The following is a 15784-nucleotide window of genomic DNA, read 5'->3' as shown; positions in this document are numbered from 1 at the left end:
ACTATAACAAAAGACAAAGAAGGACATTGCATAGTGATAAAGGAGTCAATCCAACAAAAGGACACAATATTTGTAAATATCTATGCACCCAACACAGGAGTACCTAAGTATATAAAGCGTGGGGTACCTGGGTGGCTCAGTCGGTTAAATGTCTGCCTTCAGCTCAGGTCATGATCCCAGAATCCTGGGATCAAGCCCCACATCAGGCTCCTTGCACAATGGGTAGTCTGCTTTTCCCTCTGCCACTCCTTCGAGCTCGTTCTCTTTCTCTCTCTTTTTCTCTCTCTCTCTTTCTCACTCTTGCTCTCCCTCAAATACATAAATAAAAATCTTTAAAATAAAAAAATAAATATATAAGCAAATATTAACAGACATAAAGGGAGAAAATGACAGCAATACAATAACAGTAGGTAACTTTAATACCCCCACTTACATCAATGGATAAATCATCTAGACAGAAAATCAATAAGAAAACATTTGCCTTAAGTGACACACTAGACCTGATAAACTTAATAGATGCATACATATCAGCTCATCCAAAACTGCAGAATACACATTCTTTTCAAGTACACATAGAACATTCTCTAGGGTAGATCGTATGTTAGGCTACAAAAGAAGTCTCTATAAATTTTAAAAGATGGAAATTATATCAAGTATCTTTTCTGACCACAATGATAAGCAACTTGCAATCAATTACAAGAAGAAAACTGAAAAAAGCATAAACCCATGGAGGCTAAACAAGAAGAAAACTGGAAAAAAGCATAAACTCATGGAGGCTAAATAACATGATATCAAAAAACCAAAGTATCAATAAAGAAATAAAGATTTAAAATTTAAAACATACATAGACACAATTTGAAATGAAAACAGAACTTTCCTAGATCCGTGGAATGCAGCAAAATTGATTCTAAGAGGAAAGTTCATACAATACAGGCCTACCTCAAGAAACAACAAGTATCCTGAATAAATAATCTAACTTTACAACTAAAGGATCTAGAAAAAGAACAACAACAACAACAATCCCCGTGTTAGTAGAAGGAAGAAAATAATAAAGATCATAATAATAAAGAGATGAAATAGACAGTGAAAAACAATGGATAGAGTAATAAAACTAAAAGCTTGTTCTTAGAAAAGATAAATAAAACTGACAAACCTCTAGCCAGTCTCATAAGGGGAAAAAAGAAAAAGAAGATAAAGAACCCAAAATGTAAAATCAGAAATGAAAGAACATAAAATGATACCACAGAAATACAAAGAATAAGAGACTACTATGAACAACATGAAGAACTCTATGCCAGCCAGCTGGAAAATCTAGGAGAAATGGATAAGTTGCTAAAAACATATAATCTTCCAAGATTAAATCAGAGAGAAATAGACAATCTGAATAAAATGATTATAAGTAATGAACCTGAATAACTAATTTATAACTCCCACAAAAACAAAAGCCTAAGACCAGATGGATTCACAGGTAATGTATCAAACATTTAAAGATGATTTAAAACCTATCCTTCTCAAATTATCCCAAAAAATTGAAAGGGAGGGAATGCTTCCAAACTCACTTTATGAGTCCAGGATTACCATGACAAACAAACTAGACAAAGACACCACACACACACACACACACACACACACACACACACACACAAGAAAACTACAGCCCACTACCCCTGATAAACACGCAAGTGAAAATTATCAAAAAGCGTTAGCAAATCAAATTCTACAATGCATAATAAGGATCACAGAGCATGAATAAATGATATTTACTACAGGGATGCAAGGATAGTTTAACATTTGCAATCAATCAGTATGATACACTACATAAAATGAAAAATAAAAATAATCATCAGCTCAATAGGTGAAGGAAAGCATTTGACAAAATCCAACAACCACGTACAATAAAAATTTTTGACAAAATGGATATAGACCTAAAATACCTCAATGTAATAAAGACCATATATGAAAAAGCTACAGCTAACATCATACTCGATGCTGAATCGCTAAAAGTTTTTCTCTAAGAGCAGGAACAAGACAAGGATGTCCACACTCACCACTTTTATTCAGTATGTTATTGGAAGTCCTAGCCAAAGCAATTTAGCCATGAAAAAGAAATAAAATGCATCCAAATTGGAAAGAGAGAAAAACCATCACTCTTCACACATGACTTGATACTGTATATAGAAAACAGTAAAGACTTAAATATACACCTCTTAGAACTAATAAATGAATTCAGTGACTTTGCAGAATACAAAATTAACATACATAAATTGTTTTTTTTTCATAAATTGGTTTTATTTCTATCAACCTAACAAATTATCAGAAAGATTTCATAAAATTACAATTGCATAAAAAAATAAAATATCTATGAATAAATTTAACTAAGGAAGTGAAAGACCTGTATTCTTTCACTTATAAGACATTGATGAAAGAAACTGAAGACAACAGGAATAAATAAAAAGATACACTGTGTTTCTGGATTGGAAAAATTAATAGTTAAAATATTCATATTACTACCAAAGCAATCTACAGAATCAATGCAATCTCCATCAAAATACAAATGATATATATCACAGAACTAGAACACAGAATCCTAAAGTTTATATGGAATCACAAAATACCCCAAATAGCCAAAGAAATCTTGAGAAAGAAAAACAAAATTGGAAGTATGGTCCTTGATTTCAAACTATACTACAAACCTATAGTAATCAAAATAGTATGGTATTGGCACAAAAAATAGGCACAGAGATCAATGAAATATAATAGAGAGCCCAGAAGTAAACCAACACATATATGGTCAATTAATCCATGGCAAAGGAGGCAAGCATATACAATGGGGAAAAGGCAGTCTTCTCAATAAGTGATGTTTGGAAAAATGGACACCTACACAAAAGAAAAGAAAAGGAATAAAGGAAAATAAAAGAAAAAAGAAAAAGGAAAGGAAAGGAGAGGGAAGGGAACAGAGAAGGGAAGACTAGGGTAGGGAAGAAAGGAAAGAAAGAAAGGAAAGGAACCATGAAAGGAAAGAAAGGAAAGGAAGGAAGGAAAGGAGGGAAAAAAAGAAATGAAAATGGACAACTATCTTACATCTTAGAGAGGGCACGTATTGCATGGAGCACTGGGTGTGGTGCATAAACAATGAATTCTGTTATGCTGAAAAGAAATTTAAAAAAAAAAGAAGCAATCTGTGTCCAACAATAGATGAGTGGATAAGGAGGATGTGGTATATATAGCCAATGGGGTATTACTCAGTTATAAAAAAGAAAGAATCTTGCCATTTGTGACAACATGGACAGAACTAGAGGGTTTTATGCTAAGTGAAATAAGTGGGACAAAGAAAGACAAAAGACCATATTACTTCATTTGTATGTGGAATCTACAAAAAAAACATGAACAAACAAAACAGAAACAGACTCATCTATACAAGGAACAGACTATTGGTTACTAAAGTGGGGAGTTTGGGAGGCGCAAGAAAAATAGGCAAAGGGGACTAAGAGATACAGGCTTCCAGTTATAAATGAACTATGAGGATATAATACACAGCATGGGGAATACAGTCAATAATGCTGTAATAACTTTGGTGACAGGTGGGAATTAGACTTATCATGGGGATAAGTGCATGATGCAAAAATAACAGTATGGTGTATATCTGAAACCAATAGGATAGTGTACATCAGTTATATTTCAATTAAAAAAAAAGCAACACATGTTCTTATTTAAAAGCAAAATCCAGAAATATGTAGACACTGAAGTCACAGAATATCCCTGATGAGAAAGCATTTAATTCTTCCTGTTAGTATATGCAACACATTAGATTGGGTTATTTATACAAGGAAATAAAATACTTTTCTACTATAAATTGTGATTCAAATATTGGCACTTTTTTTCAAAGAAGTTTTGATTTAGCTTGTGTGTGAGTATAGAAATCTGAATCAGCATATAGACAGGAGTTTCTTCTTATCTCAATTTTTATAAATTTTGAAACTGCAAATTTTAATATCTCTCAATAAGAGACTAAATAAAAATCATCTACCTGAGACGATGCCGGTGTAATTTTATTTTATTCATCTTCTTGTTGATAGCATATTGATTTTGGTTTTACCATTACAGAAACGTACAGCAATGTATTAAGATAAAATAATTCCCTCCTTCAGCTTCATAAGTAAAGCAGTTGATGCAAAAGCTTCATTTTGCATGCTTTGCATGTGTGTGTGTATGTGTCTGTCTATGTGTATGTGTGTTTTAACTGGCTGCCTTTATGGCTCCAAAGTAGATGACTATTCAGAATACTTGTAATCCTGTAAATCTAGATACAGCACTTTAAATGTTTATCGTTAGAACATGCCCAGTAGCAGATGGTGGCATGCCATTTTAGAACCACCTAGAGGCACAAAAATTGTCCCATGTTTTTCATTTTGGCAGATGCACATGCCCCTTTGGCAAACTTCAGAAAACAACTAAAAGACTTGCACCTTCAAAACAGATTGTATTTATAGGGGGATGTATGCAATTCAACAGGGGTTGTGCAAAAGACGCATTTCAGAGTCAGTACAATCAAATATATAGTACAGTTAGCACAAAACTTTGGACATGAAATTAGCTCAACTGTATTACTATCAGCATTTTAATAAACCCTAAGTAATTATTTCCAGAGCAATATTAAGATGAATTTTAACAAATTGATGCATGCCAAATAACTTGTTTTAAATGTAAAGTTCAAATTTCTCATAAAACTCAATTCTCAGTGATGGCATTGCATTTCAAGCACTCATATTTTGATTTGGCATATTGATACTTATAGATGCTAATATCCACTCAATTTTAAATCTGATTGTGAAAATAACTTTTTAAAGTCACTAGAGTCATCAGATATTTCCTCAGAACTTCCTAAATTTATACCGCCCCTTGACACATGCTACTTAGCATACACGTACATGTTCTCTCACTCAGCCCGACCTGTGAGTTGTTCCTTTACCCGTCCCTCCCAACAAGACCCTCAGCTTTAAGGAGAGAATTTTCTCCTCTTTACCTTGCTATTCCTAGGGCTTATGACAGTGTCTTGCCCAGAGTCAGGGATCAATAAACAATTGAATCATATAATGGATTTATATTGAATTATATACTGTCATGAGTTCCAATAACAGCCCTGGTGGGAGAAAATATTTGTTGAGTTCCTCATTAGTTTCACTCACATCCTATTTTCAGTTTAGCTCCTGGAAAGCCAGTGATTTCCTTTCTCTACTGGCCGCTTGGATCCATAAATGGCTTGGCTTCACTGAGGCCTCCCCCAAGTCTGGCCTTTCCAGGTAAGCTCTAGATTGTCCTGATCCCTAATTAAAACTCAACTACTTTCACCTCTTCCTTGGAGGCCGATTAAATGCTTAATTGGCTAAAATGGAGAGTTTAAATGAGAAACGGAATAGAAGAAAAGCATGAAAACTGTAACTTGAATTTTAATCCTCTTTCTTTTATAAAAGTAATAAAATGTACTGCAGCAGATCTAGACATTATGGAAACATGGAAAGAGGAAAATCAAAATCTTCAGGGGTAACTATTGCTGATATTTACAAAATATTTGCAAAATAAAATTTCAAATTTGATACCACAGCACATGTTGTTAATACCTTATCTCTTCACCTGTCATTGCAGGGTTTTCTCAGGTTGTTAAATACTCATTTGCAACATCATGAGATATTTACATATTTGTGACTTTATTAAATAAATGATGAAAACTATTGACTGTTTAACTAAGGGGCAATCTTTATTCTGGACATTGAGGCTACAGCAAGAAATAGGATCCTTTTTCTCACAGATATTACACTGTAATTGAAGAGACAGCAAAGAGAAAAACACATAAATAAGAGAACCTTGGCTTATAAAAGTGCTGTGCTCATAGCAAAACTGGCTAATATGACAGGGACTAAAAGATGTGAAAGGGTATGCACTCTTGCCTTTATTCTCTTGTGATTTAAAAAAAAGTATTTATATAAAAAGTTTAAACACCTAGTTACATAAATCTATGTGTAAATATCTAATTATATCCTCCAGCATAATCCCTAATAATGGAATGACTGAGTCAAAACTAGGTGTATTTTTAAAGACGATATCTATTCCTAAATATCAACTGCAACACTTTTAATAATTTAGGCTTCCAACAACAGATTACAAGATTGTCATATCTACCTGCCAAGAAACAACCTATGTGCTTTCAGATACATAGTGGGGTAAAGTGGAAGAAGATATTATTAGCTAATGCACTGCCAAATTGACAGCCATTACGATAATTCACCCTGCTATACAAAGTTTGTGTCAGATCCATGGTAAGGCTGAATCTTTCATGTCCAAGATGAGAACTACTACGATATGCAGTTGTTGCTACTAGTATTCCTGAAATCTCAGATACTTTTTTGTAACGTGCTATAACACATATTTTTCAGTATTATTAAAATTTGACAAACTTTGCTTAAGGTCAGATACTACAGGCTATTCATTATACTGCACTACAATTGCCAAAGAACAACACTGGAATTGCTGTGCAATATGCATAAGAAGTGATATGATGGAACATATAATCACATATTTTACATATTCATACTCTTGTGGATTGCATTTTGGGGTCATTAAGTGAGAAATAAAACACTCTGGGTTTTCTGTATAATTTTAATCATAAATACACCTAAGTAAGATAAGCTAATAGATCTACATGTTATTTTTTTATACTATTGTTTTAAAAGAAAACTAGGAAGACTTCCAGGGTCATTTTGTCAGGATCCATAACATAATATATGTGAAACATGGAAAAGCACTATGAAATAAACACTATATGTTAAGGAATTTTGTTTCCATATTTTACCAAACAAAGTGAATTTCAAGCATCAAAAATGTACCAAAAGATTTGGTCAAAATAGTTTAACATCAACAATTTGATAAAATTTACTACACACTCACACACACAACTATATCTGCATATAATTCCACTTACTAAATTGTTGACTCAAAAGACAACATTAAGTGGATCTTTTCGTGATAAAAATGTCTTAGTGACAAAATATGTTTACGTTTTACTATTCATGAGGATAGCTCATGGTTTAGATACATATGCTACCACATGTATTAAATATGGTCACAAGGGTGACCTGAAACAGATTTTATGCTACATTTAATCCAATCTCTATTTCACCTCTTCCGTAATCCCTCAAAGCAGGTCATTCCATTTTGTAGAAACTCTAGCTATAATTGTGGACTGAAACTATATTTCTTTAGCAATTTATAGATACAGCCAAACATGACCTCTGTATATTGGCCTCTTGGTTGTTTATTTCTTCCAAGTAGGCTGAGATTCTTCAGCTCAAAAGCCCATGGGTACCAAATTCTTTTCTTCTTCTTTTTTTTTTTAAACCAGAACCAATTGTTTTAAAATTTAAAAAAGCGGATTTCTATACGTTTAGAGTTGTTCTATTTGCATAACCTGTGAAACTACATCCAACATCTGCTGGCCATAGATAAGATAAGCCAGACACTAGAAAGTTTCCAAACTGTTGTTATCCTTTGGAGCTCCGTGACCCAGAAACTCCCCACTTTGCTGCTGAGTGACATCACCTGAACACATAAGCACCCTCTTTGATTCTGATCCCCCACTCTATGGAAATTCTGAGGTGGAGGAGAATAAGACTTAATGTCTTCAGTCTCTGGACAGTCAGTCTCATGCTGTCAGGGATTTACCACCACGCATATCTGTCAGAGGTTGTATGTGCTACTGCCACCTGTGGTCTGATCTTTCTCCTTGATCAGGCGCCAAATTTCTCAAAATCCGACAAGCCTGCACCATGTACATAAATTCATTTAACAATTATTAGTATTCTTATGGCTATTATCTTTATACTGACTTGCCCTCTGAAATGTCCTTCCTTCTTATGTGATGGGCCTTCATTTTTTTAGAACACAGCTATGCTATATCCTATGAGCTTTAGTTTCACAACAAACAATAATTACTTCAACTCTTTCATATACATAAGCATTGTATGCATTTTATCATTCTGGTTGTCATCTCTGTACACATCTTTCTTTATCAAAATCCGTCTCCGACTGATGCCAAAGACTGAACATTCACCTGCAGTATTTGTGTCCTAGGAGGGTGAAAGCTGGGAAATCTTGGGTATAATTGCACTATCCATCATGCACTACGCCAACATTTAAGTAGGTACTAATACAATGAGATTAACTGCACTTAGCAATTAAGCCATGTTGTACATTTGTTAGTGTTTAGGAAATACAGAGATGAGTTTATCAGTAACGATCAACATCATCACAGCAAAAAGGGAGACCTTCCAGATAAAATGGCAACTAAAATAAGCTGTGGATTAATCACCTAATAATCTCCAAGCTAGAGGGAGAAATGATGGAACTCAGAAACTTCCATAAATACTGTGAGAAACTCACAGAAGGTAATCAGACCCTGGTTGAGTTTCGGTAAGATAGAAAATGACAGTTAAACACAAAAAAATCCTTGTCAATGGAAAAGGCATGGAATAACAAAAATGAATATACATATTTTCTTTCCTCAATCTAAAAATCTGTGGGTATGCTTGCCAGTCCCCTTAGAACATGAGGCTGGAAAGCAGCCTGGCTAGGTCTGCACTGTCGGCTGACTAAAATTATGGAGCCTGCAACACCCTCTGATAGGGAATACTTAATAACTGTACAGAAACTGGCCCCTAGAGTTTCTTCCTACCCCACCCTATCAGAAGACAAACTTCGTTAATTATAACCAAAGAAAACCCCACTTACAAAGGGAAATGGCAGAGATTGAGGTAAAGGGAGTTTCCAATAAGAGTAGGACTGAATGCTAACAATGAGAACTGAATGCTAACGGTGAGTGATTATAAAGCCAAATAAATATATTGCTTAGAGTCAACCACCCATCCCTCCTAAATTACCAATAAGATTTCAAATCTGGGCTTCTCTCCACCATCCCTAAATTCACATTAAATTCCTAAGAATATGAGATCACAAAGTATTATCTGAGTAGGGCAGTGCTTATAAAAGAAAGATAAAAGACTAGAACACCTGTAATGGTCACATCGAAATTAGTGGTTTAAAAAATTTTTAAATGGTAAAAATAATACAGACCTTCAAAAAGATAAAGGAAGGCATTGGCAACAAAAAGTTGTGACAAGTATTCATAAAGAAAAACCAATTAGAAATACTGAGTATGAAAATACTGAAAATCAAACGTGTTAAATAGCCTGATTGATAACATAGACACAGGCAAAGGACGGCTGCAGAGCTGAAGTGTCAGATAAGACTACAGGAAAGGATAAAGATGTAGAAAATTGATACCTTTATATGAATAAAGTTATGTTTAGGTGAAAAAAGGTGACATGCACATATTCATTACAAATAATGATTTGTATATTATACTAAAATCTAATGTACACAATATCCATATCTAAATTTATGATGAAGAGAGATAAAGGAATTAACGAATAGAGTTGAAAGAGAAAAATTAAAACTAAATAAGAGAAATCTCGAATTAAACAAAATGATGATAACATGCCATGAACTAAAGAGCTTAATTAACTCCATTACTGCCACTAGAGTTCAAAATGTATAAAATAACAGTCACGATGGACAGCAAACTAGTCAGAAACCTAATTAAAATCTTGATTGTGCCTGTTAGTATATTAATCACTATCTGTGACTACAACTTTATGAGGCTGAAAAGTTTCTAGTCATCCACATTTATTCTTCTTCCTACTATTGCAATTACATAATTCATTTGCTTAGCCAATCAATCAATTAAAAATATGGTGTTTGGATAAAATATTGTATAGTTATACAATGCAAATATTATAATACAAATTGTATTTATTGCATACAATACAATTTGTATTGTATACAATACAAATTTTATAATACATTACAAATTTGTATTGTATTATAATACAAATATAAAATACTGTATAGTTAGCATCTTAAATTTAGTGCACTTGAAATATGTCTTTAGTAGAAAAATGTTTGGTGCAGCATTATTCAAAGTAGCAAGAAAATGAGAAACAACGGATATATGCATCAATAGATGAATAATTGAGTAAAATCATGATTCTATTAGAAATAATGAATATTCTGTATTATGTATGAATTACTATGAAGGGGTGTCCATGTCATTTTATTAATGAAAACTGTAAGGGGAAAAATTATATAGAGTATGATTCCATTATGATTCTTTTTTTAAAAATAGAAAGGAAACTCCATAGTTCTGAACTTAAGTATAAGACCAGAGTAAAGATATGGTAGGCTATACACTAAAATATTGTTGGAAACGCTGAGAGAGAGAGGATAAATTATAAATATTTCTTTATATACCTCTGCTTTACTTGAGACACTACAAGGAACACGTGCTACTTAAGAAAATTAAAAAAAAGATATTTGTGACAAAAATATATGCACACTTTCATGATATCTGAATCTATTCAAACATATAACAATTGTTGGCACTACTGAGAAAGAAAACTATTCTCATCCTGATCTTATTTGTATGTGCATTTGGTCTCGTGTGATTTTTTTGGTTGTCATGAAAGGCAGGAGCAAAGAAAAGCAAGGAAAGGAAACTAGATAACCTTCAAACATTTGCGAGCTGCTATGAGGGCATACTCATTTAGAAAAATCACTCTGTGGAGTTTAATAACATCCATTTCACAAACCACAGGGTTTTCCTATCTTACAAATCAATTTTATTCTATTACATTGGTGAATTAGTTTCTTTTCATGGATCGGTTTTTCTACTTTAAATGTTGGCCTTCTCATAAAACGTAAAGACATGTATTAGGAATATAGAAAATAGTCAAGATAATAGCCCAGCAATACTTGGTACTTATCACCTAACCTCTTCTTTTCAACTTTTCCCATACCTCAGTGACTGCAAGTAGTCACCACTGAATTAGCTATGACAAACCTAGCCACCACCCCTATTCTGTCAAAAAGGGTTTGTTAGGAGTATAATGATGAACAGTTCTATTGAGATTGTCATCCATTTCCCTGTGATCTCATGCAAAGACTTTGAAATCCAAACTAGGTTATTACCATTCTTGTTATATTTAAGACCTAGGAAAACTGAATCTGATGACTGTTAACAATTCTTTCCCTTCTTTAAAAACAATGACCATTATGAAATTTTAAAAAGAAATTTTTAAAAAGCTGAAATAAATGCCCTCTATGAATATTTGGGTATTTGTATAAGTAAAATAGAGTAAACTTCTAAACTCATATCTTGGTGTACTCATATTCATTAGCGCATGCATATATAAGATATATAAATATAAATATATTTGTATATGTGTGTATACATGTGTGTATATATTTAAATAAACACAAAGAGAGATTCATTAAATTTCTTAAAGAATTTTCTTTTTTTCAAAATTGGAATGCTATCTTTTCATATATACTTTTTTAATTGAAATATATATAATGTTTGGTGCCAAACAGGTTTTTCGTTTTAATTTTTTTAAAGATTTTATTTATTTATTTGACAGACAGAGATCACAAGCAGGCAGAGAAGCAGGCAGACAGAGAGGAGGAAGCAGGCTCCCCACTGAGCAGAGAGCCCGATGTGGGGCTCGATCCCAGGACCCTGGGATCATGACCTGAGCTGAAGGCAGAGGCTTTAACCCACTGAGCCACCCAGGCGCCCTTGGTTTTAGTTTTAATAATAATGTATCATATGTATAATATATTTCCTATATTTTAACACAATATTTGAAGGAATTATTGGACCAGTAAGTTATTCTAAACTAGGTAAAATGATTATAAACAGACCCTAAGTTAAAAAGCACTTCTAGGGACGCCTGGGTGGCTCAATTAGTTGAACGACTGCCTTCGGCTCAGGTCATGATCCCTCTGACCTTCTCCTCGCTCATGCTCTCTTTCACTGTCTCTCTCTCTCAAATAAATAAATAAATAAATCTTTTAAAAAAATTAAAAAAATAAAAAGCACTTCTACACTTCCCTACAACCACTCATTTTATTAAGATCTTATTGACATATAACTTTATGTAAGTTTAAGGTGTACAATGTGATAATTTTATATGTGTGTATATTGTTAAATGATTACCATGATAAGGTCAGTTAACACATCCATCACTTCACGTTATTTTGTGTGTGTGTGTGTGGTGAGAACATTTAAGATTTAATCTCTTAGCAACTTTCAAGTAATGAATACAGTATTGTTAATTAGAGTCATCATGCTGAATTGCAGACTTCAGAACTTATTTCTCGTATAATTGAAAGTCTGTATCCTTTGATTAATATATCCCCACCTCTCAGTCCCCTGGCAACCACTATTCTACTCTAGGAGTGAGGCTTTTGTAGATTCTACATATAAGAAAGATCATACAGTATGTCTTTTTTTTTTATCTGACTTATTTCATTTAGCATATTGCCCTCAAGGTCCATCCATGTAGCCAAAATGACAGGAGTCCCTTCTTTTTATAGCTGAATAATATTCCGAGAGAGAAATCACACATAGGCAGAAGTAGGCAGAGAGGCAGGCAGAGAGAGGGAGAAGCAGGCTCGCTGCTGAGCAAGAACCTGATGTGGGGCTCGATCCCAGGACCCTGGGATCATGACCTGAGCCAAGGGCAGAGGTTTTATGTTTTTTTTGGTTTTTTTCTTTCCTTTCCTTTTCTCTTTTCTGTTATTTATTTTATTTATTTATTTATTTATTTTCAGCATAACAGTATTCATTGTTTTTGCACCACACCCCGTGCTCCATGCAATAGGTGCCCTCCCTATTACCCACCACCTGGTTCCCCAACCGCCCACCCCCCGCCCCTTCAAAACCCTCAGGTTATTTTTCAGAGTCCATAGTCTCTCATCTCCCCTTCCAATTTCCCTCAACTCCCTTCTCCTCTCCATCTCCCCATGTCCTCCATGTTATTTGTTATGCTCCACAAATAAGTGAAACCATATGATACTTGACTCTCTCTGCTTGACTTATTTCACTCAGCATAATCTCTTCCAGTACCGTCCATGTTGCTACAAAAGTTGGGTATTCATCCTTTCTGATGGAGGCATAATACTCCATCATGTATATGTACCACATCTTCCTTATCCATTCGTCCGTTGAAGGGCATCTTGGTTCTTTCCACAGTTTGGTGACCGTGACCATTGCTGCAATAAACATTGGGGTACAGATGGATCTTCTTTTCACTACATCTTTGGGGTAAATACCCAGCAGTGCAATTGCAGGGTCACAGGGAAGCTCTATTTTTAATTTCTTGAGGAATCTCCACACTGTTCTCCAAAGTGGCTGCACTAACTTGCATTCCCACCAGCAGTGTAAGAGGGTTCCCCTTTCTCCACAACCTCTCCAACACACGTTGTTTCCTGTCTTGCTAATTTTGGTCATTCTACCTGGTGTAAGGTGATATCACAATGTGTTTTTAATTTGAATCTCCCTGATGGCTAGTGATTGATGAGCATTTTTTTCATGTGTCTGAGAGCCATTTGTATGTCTTCTTTGGAGAAATGTCTGTTCATATCTTTTGCTCATTTTTTGATATGAGTATCTGTTTTGTGTGTGTTGAGTTTGAGGAGTTCTTTATAGATCCTGGATATCAACCTTTTGTCTGTACTGTCATTTGCAAATATCTTCTCCCATTCCGTGGGTTGCCTTTTTGTTTTGTTGACTGTTTCCTTTGTTGTGCAGAAGTTTTTGATCTTGATGAAGTCCCAAAAGTTCATTTTCGCTTTTGTTTCCTTTGCCTTTGGAGACATATCTTGAAAGAAGTTGCTGTGGCTTATATCAAAGAGGTTACTGCCTATGTTCTCCTCTAGGATTCTGATGGATTCCTGTCTCACATTGAGGTCTTTTATCAATTTCGAGTTTATCTTTGTGTATGGTATAAGAGAATGGTTGAGTTTCATTCTTCTACATATGGCTGTCCAGTTTTCCCAGCACCATTTATTGAAGAGACTGTCTTTTTTCCATTGTATACTTTTTCCTGTTTTGTCGAAGATTATTTGACCATAGAGTTGAGGGTCCATATCTGGGTTCTCTACTCTGTTCCACTGGTCTATGTGTCTGTTTTTATGCCAGTACCACGCTGTCTTGGTGATCACAGCTTTGTAATAAAGCTTGAAATCAGGTAACGTGATGCCGCCAGTTTTGTTTTTGTTTTTCAACATTTCCTTAGCAATTAGGGGTCTCTTCTGATTCCATAAAAATTTTAGGATTATTTGCTCCAGCTCTTTGAAAAATACTGGTGGAATTTTTATCGGAATGGCATTCAAAGTATAGATTGCTCTAGGCAGTATAGACATTTTAACAATGTTTATTCTTCCAATCCAAGAGCATGGAATGGTCTTCCATCTTTTCGTGTCTTCTTCAATTTCTTTCATGGTGTTCTGTAGTTCCTCGAGTATAGATCCTTTTACCTCTTTGGTTAGGTTTATTCCCAGGTATCTTACGGTTCTTGGTGCTATAGTAAATGGAATCGATTCTCTAATTTCCCTTTCTGTGTTTTCATTGTTAGTGTATAAGAAAGCCACTGATTTCTGTACATTGACTTTGTATCCTGCAAAGTTATTGAATTGCTGTATGAGTTCTAGTAGCTTGGGGGTGGAGTCTTTGGGGTGTTCCATATAAAGGATCATGTCATCTGCAAAGAGAGAGAGTTTGACTTCTTCATTGACAATTTGGATACCTTTTATTTCTTTTTGTTGTCTGATTGCCATTGCTAGGACTTCTAATACTATGTTGAACAGGAGTGGTGAGAGTGGGCATCCTTGTCATGTTCCTGATCTCAACGGGAAGGCTGCAAGCTTTTTCCCATTGAGGATGATATTTGCTGTGGGTCTTTCATAGATAGATTTTATGAAGTTCAGGAATGTTCCCTCTATCCCTATACTTTGAAGCATTTTAATCAGGAACGGATGCTGGATTTTGTCAAATGCTTTTTCTGCATCAATTGAGAAGACCATGTGGTTCTTCTCTCTTCTCTTATTGATTTGTTCTATCACATTGATTGATTTGAGAATGTTGAACCATCCTTGTAACCCAGGGATGAATCCAACCTGGTCATGGTGGATAATCTTTTTAATGTCCTGCTGGATCCTGTTTGCTAGGATCTTGTTGAGAATCTTAGCATCCCTATTCATCAGTGATATTTGCCTGAAATTCTCCTTTTTGGTAGGGTCTTTGCCTGGTTTGGGGATCAGAGTAATGCTGGCTTCATAAAAAGAGTCTGGAAGGTTTCCTTCTGCTTCAATTTTTTGAAACCGCTTCAGGAGAATTGGTGATATTTCTTCTTGGAAAGTTTGGTATAATTCCCCAGGGAATCCGTCAGGTCCTGGGCTCTTATTTTATGGGAGGTTTTTGATCATTGCTTCAATCTCGTTACTAGATGTCAGTCTATTCAGGTTATCAATTTCTTCCTGGTTCAATTTTGGGAGTTTATAGTTTTCCAGGAATGCATCCATTTCATCTAGGTTGCTTAGCTTATTGGCATATAACTGTTGGTAATAATTTCTGATGATTGTTTGTATTTCCTTGGTGTTAGTTGTGATCTCTCCCTTTTCAATCATAATTTTCATTCATAATTTCATTAATTTGGGCTTTCTCCCTTTTCTTTTGGATTAGTGTGGCCAATGATTTATCGATCTTATTGATTCTTTCAAAAAACCAGCTTCTAGTTTCATTGATACGTTCTACTGTATCTCTGGTTTCTACCTCATTGATCTCTGCTCTAATCTTGATTATTTCCCTTCTTGCGTGTGGAGTTGGTTTGATTTG

The 15784-nt window shown here is 34.6% G+C and overlaps 1 protein-coding gene across 1 annotated transcript in view; it reads right to left on the bottom strand.

Moving 5' to 3' along the window:
• LRP1B (LDL receptor related protein 1B) overlaps window positions 1-15784 on the bottom strand; it is a 2013404-nt gene that overhangs the window by 1776460 nt on the left and 221160 nt on the right. The window lies entirely within an intron of this gene.

The sequence above is a fragment of the Meles meles genome, chromosome 9 (assembly GCF_922984935.1).
Source record: "Meles meles chromosome 9, mMelMel3.1 paternal haplotype, whole genome shotgun sequence".
Lineage (NCBI taxonomy): Eukaryota > Metazoa > Chordata > Mammalia > Carnivora > Mustelidae > Meles > Meles meles.
This window is presented reverse-complemented; position numbering and strand designations above follow the sequence as displayed.